Source organism: Gracilinanus agilis, chromosome 2 (assembly GCF_016433145.1).
Source record: "Gracilinanus agilis isolate LMUSP501 chromosome 2, AgileGrace, whole genome shotgun sequence".
NCBI lineage: Eukaryota > Metazoa > Chordata > Mammalia > Didelphimorphia > Didelphidae > Gracilinanus > Gracilinanus agilis.
This window is the reverse complement of record NC_058131.1, coordinates 483,249,061-483,259,243: the sequence shown is the minus strand read 5'-3', so window position 1 is coordinate 483,259,243 and position 10,183 is coordinate 483,249,061.

The window sequence follows — 10,183 nt, the reverse complement described above, 5'->3', positions numbered from 1 at the left end:
AAGGAAGGAAGGAAGGAAGGAAGGAAGGAAGGAAGGAAGGAAGGAAGGAAGGAAGGAAAGAAGTCAAGATTCAAAATCTTGAATCTTGGCTTCTAAATCCAATGGATTTCACCAAGTTATGTTCCTCTCAGCCCTATTAGGATGTGTAGACACATTTCTCAATGCCTCAGGCAAATTTAAGCTTATCTCAAAGCTGGACCTACTAAACTTTCCTTCCTCATAAGAGGAACTTAAGTATTCAAATGAATTGTGACTGGGACATTTGATCTTAAGACACCTTGAAGCTTCAGGCTCAGAGGAAAGTAAGGATTTGTTAAAGAGGTCCTTATTTCCAGGGAATGAGAGTATTAATGACAGAGAAGCAGCAGGTCAGGGTCTGTTGCCAAAAGGCCAAAGGAAGAGGTTCTCAATAATCTAAATCTTGGGGCAGCTGGGTAGCTCAGTGGATTGAGAGTCAAGCCTAGAGACGGGAGGTCCTAGGTTCAAATCTGGCCTCAGACACTTCCCAGCTGTGTGACCCTGGGCAAGTCACTTGACCCCCTTGCCCACCCTTACCACTCTTCCACCTATGAGCCAACACACAGAAGTTAAGGGTTTAAAAATAAAATTAAAAAAAAAGAAATTTAAATCTTCAAAATAAGTATTTGTTTGGGTCTGGGTGATCATGAATGATTCCAACCTAGGCTAATTCCTTTTTTAACAAACGATCCTTCCTCCCTCAGTAGTAAATTTTTTTCCATATCTTTTCCTAAATCTCCTACTGTATTCTAGATGGCAGCTAGACAGGGCTATAGTGTCACAAGTGAATTATTAGGAGTGGGTCTGGGAAAGGGTACAGAAAGGGAAATTAGTTCCCCCAATTATGTTATGCTGCCTGAATATCCTAGAAGAAAATGAAGTGATAGCAGCAGCAGCAGCAGCAGCAGCAGCATCACAGCATTTACATACTTCATTAAGGTCTGCAAAGCACTTTATATACATTATCTTCTTTGATCCTGAAAGGACTCCGGTGGAAAGGTGTTATTGTTATCCTTATCTTATAGATGAGGAAACTGAGGCACAGAGGCTAAGTGACCAAAGGCCACACAGCTGAGAAGTGCCTGGGTATAGATCTTCCTAAATCCAAATCTGGTATCCTAACCATTATGTCACCACGCTACCATTTAGAGATGTAACCAACTCTGGAATTTTTTCTAGCCACTGTGAAGACAAAGACCAAGAAGAAAACTCCTATTCTGGTCCTCCATTTCCTCTTTTTTCTTGTTGCTACCTGATATTTCCCCAGTCATTGCTCTTTTTTGGTGAGCAAACATTAACATTGTCAAAATTTAACAACCAAATTAACTCCATAATTATTATGGGTGACAGCACATGTTAGGGATGGGGTGGACAGTCTATGAGAAGGAGCTGATGAGAAAGGAGAGTTAGAGGGATTGGTTTGAAACCAATGGCCAAGATCACCCCTCATTTACATCCATAAATTCTTTCAGTGCCTTTGAGGTGGTGGTGGGAGACAAGACCAGGAAAGGGAGGAGGAAGAGAGTGGTTTCGAACTACTGTCCTCACTCTGGGGAGAAGTGGGTCATATCAGGTCCATTGTGCATTCTTGGCTGGAGTCCAGTTCCAAAATGGATCAATGAAAATTGATTCTTTTGGGGGGAGGGATTCGAGGCCAGAGTCAGAGCTGTCTTTTGTGAGAGCAATATTCTGTGACCTAAACCCCCAGAGGTATTGTTTTCCTTTTGATCCATCTTGTAACTAGATCTGAGCTACATATTGATAGATCTGCCCTGACCCAGATTTTTACCAACATCCTAACCAATATGCCTCCCCACCCCCCTTTCATTCCTAGTCCATTCCAGTCGCATCCTTCTGGGCTCCTGGAAAGAAGCCTCCTTAGGGTGAAGCATCTTGTCTCTTAGGGTGATGCTTTCAGGCATCATTACTCTGACAAAATTATTTGAATGAACTCTGGGAATGAATCTTACAGAGGTTTGGTTTGAGGTGGGAGCAGAGGGATGACTTCATAGAAACTTCAAATGTCTTAATTCCAAAGCGAGAGTGACAGCCTCTTCTGTCTTGTTCCATAGCTTCAGAATTCTCCTTCCAATTCTAGTGCCTTCCCTTTGTTGATTATTTTCAATTTTTCCTATATGTGTATCTATATATATATATTATACATACTTTTATGTATATATATATATATGTTTATACATGGTTGTTTGCATGTTGCCTCCCCCTTTAGAGCTCCTTGAGCTCAAGGGCTCTTTTTTTTTAATTTTAAACCCTTATCTTCTGTCTTAGAATTGATACTAAGAATTGGTTCTCAGGCAAAAGAGTGGTAAGGTCTAGGCAATTGGAGTTAAGTGATTTGTCCAGTATCTGAGGCCATATTTGAGACCAGGAACTCTCCTCTCCAGTCCTGGCTTTCTATCCACTGAACTACCTACCTGCTCCTTCAGGAACTATCTTTTGCCTTCTTTCTCTCTCCAGTGTTTAGCTCAGTGTCTAGCATATAGTAGCTGCTTAATAAATGTTTATTGACTGACTTAGAAGCAAGATAAAGACCAGTAGCTTGATACAGTGCACAGTATGTTCTTCGAATCAGAGAGACCTGGCCTTAAAACCTGCCTTAGACACTTATGAGCTGTATAATACTTGGCAACTCTCTGGATCTGATTTTCTTCATCTGCAAAATGGGGATAATAAGAGTAGCTAACTCACAGGGTTGTTGTGAAAAACAAATAAGCTGATGTACAGAAAGAGCTTTGGAAATGCTAATGCATTACATGGCAGCTATTTTAATTTTTAAAATGTACTGTAATGTTAAATAATAATTCAATAAATAAATACCACAAGAAATACGTTGTTTAGGAGTTGTCACAAAGTAATTCTTGATTGATTGAGGGATACCAAAAGGGGTATCAATATTGACAAGAAGCTTTCTGGATTCAGAAACATTTTGCTACCATAAGGAGGTAGCCTAGGAAGACTATTTTATAATACATAAAAAGAGACAGACCTTGAATAATGAATAGAGAGATTATCATCACTGAATTCTTTTACTGTTTAACTTTCTACATTTTGTTTCATGTTTAATCCCCTGCAACAAGCAAAAAGAACATTCAGTTTAGAGTTAGAGGACTTTGGTCCAAATCTTGACTCTTTGTAGGATGATTTTAGAAAAACCTGGAAAAGATTTATATGAACTGATGTAAAGTGAAAAAAACAGAACCAAGAGAATTATTGTTTGCATGTTGTCTCCCCCATTAGACCACGCGCTCCTTGAGGTCAGGGACTGTCTTTTTTATTTTAAATCTTTATCTTCTGTCTTAGAATTGATACCAAGTATTGGTTCTGAGGCAGAAGAGTGGTAAGGGTCAGGCAATTGGGCTTAAGTGACAGCAATATTGTACAATGATCAACTGTGAATGACTTAAGTATTCTCAGCAAGACAATGATCCAAGACAATGTCAAAAGACTCATGATGAAAAATGCTATTCGCCTCCAGAGAAAGAACCGATGGAGTCTGAATGCAGATTAAAACACACAATTGTTCATTTTATTTTCTTTGTGTGTTTTTTTAATATGTATCTTCTTCCACAACATGACCAACATGGAAACATGTTCTGTACAATTGCACATGTATAACCTATATCAAATTACTTAATGTCTCAGGAAAGGGGGAGGGAAAGGAAGAAGGGAGAGAATTTGGAATGCAATATTATACAAAATGAATGTTAAAACTTGTTTTATATGTAATAGATGTAATAGGAAAAAGAAGATTATTACACAGATCCTAACTCTTTTACCTTTGTGGCCTTGGACAATGCACTTGCAACCTCTCTGGGCCTTAGTTTCCTTCTAGTGTAAAACTGAGGTGGTTGGATTATATGGACTTCAAAGGTCTCATATGATTCTATGTTTATGATCTGCTGAACTTCAGGAAACATCCCTCCTCAGTTTTTTTTTTCTGCTGCAGTTACCATCTCAGTCATTCTCTGTCCCTTACAATTGTCAGCTCCAGCAGGGATAAGGTAGGAGGCATTTTTTGGTGGTTCAGATGAGAAAGCTGAGGGCTTGAAATGTTGATGATTCTATGAATTCTACCACTGTTATTCCTGTATTTCAGGTATTGTTGCCTATACTTATTTATTTCATTATGAGAATAGTTCTTTTATCTTGGAGCTTCCCCACTCCCAATTAATACATACAGTATATTCATGGTGGGAACATACATGAAATTTCAGAGTTAGAAGGGAACATATTTAGAATTTCACCTATGAGAAGCCAGTAACTCCCAAACTGTATTTCATAAAACAATGGGATCCCAAATGACAAGAAAAGGGCTTTTGGTAAGATCATTTCAACACCAATGATATTTTCCCTTTTAAAATATTAAATATGAAATTACATCCATATGAAAATACTTATGTACAGAATTTAATTGGCATACAAATAAACTCAATTTCCTCTATTCGAAGCTAAAATTCCCCTGACCTGTCTTTATTCCCTAAGAGAATTACTCACCTAGGGAGGCAGCTAGATGGTGGAGTGGATAAAGTGATGGACTTGTAATCAGGATAGGCTAGAATTCAAATCCTAATTCATACCCTTAATAGTTGTGTGACCCTAGACAAGCCCCTTAAGTTCTCTGTGCCTTGATTCTCTCATCTGTAAAATGGGGATAATGATAGCACCTACATTCCCTGGTTTGTAAGGACCAAATTTGATGTTGTATGTAAAAGTGCTTTGCAAACCTCAAAATGCCATTTTAATAATAATACCAGAGATTATTGTTGTTATTACTAAAGATAGTCATCTCAGGAGTCAAGAAGACCTGAGTTTAAATTGTGCCTCTGGCACATACATGATTTGTGATGCTGGGCAATTTATTTGATTTCTTAGTGTCTGAGGTAATTCTGTAAGACAATAAGATGCTCGCAGTAGGAATTCCCTATGCTGGTGAATTAATAGGTCCAAACTTATATATACATATATGTATATACATGGAGAGAAAAGGGGGGGGGGAGGAAGAGAGGAGAGAGAGAAAGAAGAAGAACAACAAGAAGAACAAGAACAAGAATGAGAACAAGAATGAGAACAAGAACGAGAAGAACAAAAACAAGAAGGAAGGAGACAGAGAGGGAAAGAGGGAGGGAGGAAGAGAGAGAAAGAAGGAATGAGAGAGAGGAGGGAAGGAGAGAGAGAGAGAGAGAGAGAGAGAGAGAGAGAGTCAGTCCAAGGCCTCCTTTCCAAGATATATATCGATGTATAGATGGGTATAAATATATTTCCAATCTCAAAGTATTCCAAGACAAATTAGTCTGGAGTCTGTTGACCTAAGCTAACTCCCTCATTTTTACAGAGGGAAAAAATTGAGACTCAAAGAGGTAACATGACTTGTCTAAGGTCACATAGCCAGTGTGACAAAGCAGGTGTCATAATTCCCAGGCCAAGCTATTTAGAGATATAAAGAATCAGAAGATAAGCCTGGTATCCAAACAAGGTCCATAGGTTAGGTCTGAAGCATTCCGTCACATTGTTGGCTCTGGCATGGCTTGGCCTTCTGGTGCTCTCTGAGAAGCTCTCTGTGACTATTTTGTCCCTCTCCACTCTCCCACCCACTTTCTCTTTCAGGGACCCCTCCATGACCCTTTGTTGAAAAATGACCCCAAAGCAAACACAAGCTCTGGAGTGTAAGGCTGCCTGTTCAGTGCCCACTGGAGCAGGGGGAGAAATCTGTAATTAAGTGTCTTGTAGTTAGGAAGATTAGTCAAAACCAGGCTGATCCCGGACAACTGATTGAAATCTCGTTCCACACAAATTACAGCGTGGAAAATAATGATGGGTAATTAGTGCTTTTCAATCAGGGTTTTTTATCCCTGACTTTCTTGGAAGCATCAATCAGGATGAACAGGGACAGAAGCAAGAGCATAGACCAGTGAGAAACAGCATGGCGCTCAGGGGCCCTGCTGAACTAGAAAAAAATGGGCTGAGGCTGGTGAAAATCGGGGCTTGGCACTGCACAGAGGGCCATGGGGCTGGGTTAAAAGCCCTTATCAAAAAATATAGCAGATAGAACATTGGATTAGGAGCCTTAAGTTTGTTTTGAATAAGTCACTTCACTCCTATGTCTAGACCATGACTGAAGGACAGTAAGGAAAATGTGGTAGGAATAATTTCCCCCCAGCTACAAGGAAAATGATTAAGTGTGAGATTGATCTCTCATTCCAGAGGCCATCAGGGAGATGGGCACCAGGAAAGAGAAAGGAAAAGAAACTTTAAGATAGAGATACGTGGCTCATCCTCATACAAATCCTAGGGCTTTTTCCCTCCTCTTCCCCCTTTCTAGGGGCCCCAAGTCTATTTTCCTGAAAAAATTCTCTAAAGATCTTCCCAAAACACAGATCTCACCATGTCAGTCCTCATCTCAATAAACTTTAGTAGCTCTCTATTACCTCCAGGATCAAACTTTTTTCTTTTAAAATCCCTACCAATATTAGAAAGGGCTAGGCAATAGGGGTTAAGTGACTTCCCCAGAGTCACTCAGCTAGGAAATTTGAACCCAGGACCTCCCATCTCCAAACCTGGCTCTCTACCCACTGAACCACCTAGCTGACACCTGGGATCAAACTTAAATGGCTGTTAAATCCTTTCCTAATCTGGTCTCTTCCTACTTTTTCTATTCTTCTTAAACTTTATTCCCCTCCAAGTACATTAAGATTCAACCAAATTGGCCTTTTCTTACTCTTCCTCCTACACAACCTTCCATCCCCCAGGACTATGACTTTTCACTGATTGTAGCTTCCCCCTATTGACAGACTCCAATTTATCCTGGTTATACCATGTTTATATCTTTTTCAGTTGTCAATTGTATCTGACTCTTCACAATCTCATATGGGGTTTTCTTGGCAAAGATACTGGAGTGGTTTACTATTTCCCTCTGGCTCATTTTACAGATAAGGAAACTGAGGCAAACAGTGTTTGGTGACTTGCCCAGAGTCAAACAACTAAGAAGTATCTTCCTGACTCCAGATCCAGGGCTCTCTCCATCTACCTGTCCTATTTTTATACCTAGTTGACTGCATGTCATCTTTCCCACAAGACGAGCATCTTAGGAGACAGGACCATATTTTGTCTTTCTTTGTATCCCAAACATTTGATACAGTACCTAGAACAAAGTAAGCACTTAAAATATTCTTATTGATTGCTTCTCCCCTTCCTAAAACTTTCCAACTTAAATCTATAGGAACCAAATTGAACTAAATTGTAAAACCTCGCAACACATATGTATTGTTTTATCAGAGATCAACAGAGTTTTTGTTGGCAACTAAGATATTAGACAAGCAAAAGTGCATTTCCAGGAACAGTTTATTGGTTACACTGACCCAAGGCAATAAAGTGGGAAATTATATAGAAAATGACAATAAGATATTGATCTGATAGAATTAATATGGCATAAGTCTGACTGGTCTTTATTTTGATCTCCATACTCCCTTCTCTACCACAGGTCTGTAGTTTCAGGACCTCGGGTCTCACTGTGTCTTGTGGATAAAGATGGATTCTCCTTGTCAAATCTGGGCACTGTTTGACCATAGTCTCTAATCTGACCCTACAGCGATTTAGCAAGGGCCCTTGGTTGGGTGAAATCTGTAGGGAACCAAGAGACAAACTAGTTTGTCTAACGAGTAATTAGTTGCATAATCTAGGAGCAGATTATCATTCAGAACCGTCTGCTCATCCCCTCAACACTAAGAAACACAGAAGAAACTTCCCCAGACTGCTCTGGGGATGCCAGAGGGAAGTACATATGGAGAGAAGATATCAAAAGAATTAATAATTAGGTGAAAGAAAAGAGTCACCAGAGAATATTCTAAAGGGAGGTCCAAGAGCCACAGAACAGTCACAATTGTGACCTAAAGAGAGATTCAGGCCCCTACTAGTAACATTCAATTTTTATAACTCCTTGAGAAGTGCCAGATAACAAGGGACTTGCAAAAACCATCCCTCCTCTCTCGAAATATGAACCACTTTGACACAAAAAGAAATTGACTATACCTTAGTAATTCTGACAACTCAGCCAAGTGTCAATTCTAGCTGAGATTTCATCCCCCAACACCACTGCAGTTTTTTTTAACTCAAATGAGTGGACCAGAATCCCTCTAACTGAGGGGCGGCCAGAACCCTAGGAGCAAATGAGGGAAGGAAGAAGCCTTGGAGTCAGTGTTCGCTCCACATAGCATTTCCATGGAGGGACGGATTCCATCCCTGAGCTGGACATTTTCCCTCTCACTTCAGAAGCTGGGAAAGAGAAAGACCTGCAGACCTAAGTCATTCAAGCTTTTATACAGGAACAGGAACCAGGCCCGAAAATGGACAAAAGGATCTCTTCAGACATGAATTCAGAAATTAAGAGTGCACCTAATTAGAAGCATCATTCTCAATCTTGTTGCTTTTGCTGGCCCATTGTATTTATTATTAAGAGGCCCAAAGTCTTTTCCCAAGAGGTCTATGGTCCAAGTATTTTAGTAGTCTTTTGGCTAGCCAGTGGGGAGAAAGGCACCATGAATGACAATTCTACAATTATCTCCCAGACAAACTAGCCAGTGGGGAAGAAAGTAATCAAATCGACTTGGCTTGGCGGGACTTGAATGATTTCAGCTGTGTGGTATTTGAAACTAAACATGGATCTGAACACTGTCCATTCCCCCTAGATAGAGCTAATCATACAAATTAATCCTTGTTCACAGGTTATCCTTCTATCTCCCCATCATCCATGCACACTCCATTCAAATCATACCATATAGGTCCTTTGCTCTCGTGCTCTCTTTTTGCCACAGGTCTGGCCTTCAGAGTAGCAGCAATCTGCCTCTCATGGATATCAATGTCAGTGGACTAACATATACCATGTATTCAGACCATATTTGCTGGAATAAATGCAGAGAGAGGAGGTAGAAAAGCAGGAAATCCAAACAGTGAGAGTATCACATTAGCTTGCTTTATTTTTCATGGCTGAGTATACACCACTTGACAAGACTAGGAATTGCCACTTGGGGAATAATAAGGTTATTTGCCCACTGGGAAAAAAAAAAGCACAGGTTAGACACTAGATACCCCAAATCAGTCTCTCTGTCCTCAGAAAAAGAAGAGTTGATATTTAGGATAGGTTGATTTTTCTATTTTCCAAAGATAAAAGTAAAGTTTTAAATGTTTGTTCCCTCTTTGTTCATCTTCATCTTCCCTTTTTCTCTACTATCATTAAGTCCTCTGATTCTGGCTTCTCTTTTCTTCCCTTAGAGCAGTGATTCCCAAAGTGGGCGCCACCGCCCCCTGGTGGGTGCTACAGCGATCCAGGAAGGCGGTGATGGCCACAGGTGCATTTATCTTTCCTATTAATTGCTATTAAATTAAAAAAATTAATTTCCAGGGGGCTAAGTAATATTTTTTCTGGAAAGGGGGTGGTAGGCCAAAAAAGTTTGGGAACCACTGTTCTAGAGCTTTCTTTAAGAGTCTTAGAGAAACTAGGGTTTGGGGTCAAGTAGATGGTGAGTATAGGGAAAGAGAGAACACTTTGACAGATTATCTCTAAGGTAAGATTGAGTTTGTAGAACTCCCTTTGACACTGGTGTTGGGGGACAAAGCTTGGAGCACATTACAGGATTGTAAGGGGAGATGTGGAAGATGCATTCTAGGTTACAGGATACACAGGGGCTGTAATTTGAAAATCTGGCCTGCATGTCTCTATTGCTTTCTTTAGTCCCAGACGGCAGGACCAGGAAGAATGGGCAGAAGTGGCAAAGAGGTAAATTCTAACTCAATATCAGGATAAACTTCCTAAGAATTAGAGCTGTCACAAAGTATAACAAGGGTCAGCCAGGTGATGGAGGGAATAGAGCCCTGGGCTTAGAGTCAGGAAGACTTGTTTTTCCTGAGTTCAAATCTAGCCTCAGATACTAGGTGTGGGGCCCTGGGCAAATCACTTAAATCTGTTTGCCTCCATTTCCTCATCTGTAAAATAAACTAGAGAGGGAAATGGCAAACCACTCCAGTGTTTTGTTTTTTTAAAACCCTTACCTTCTTCTTAGAATCAATACAGAGTATTGATTCTAAGACAGAAGAGTGGTAAAGGCTAGGCAATGGGTCAAGTGACTTGCCCAGGGTCACATGGCTAGGAAGTGTC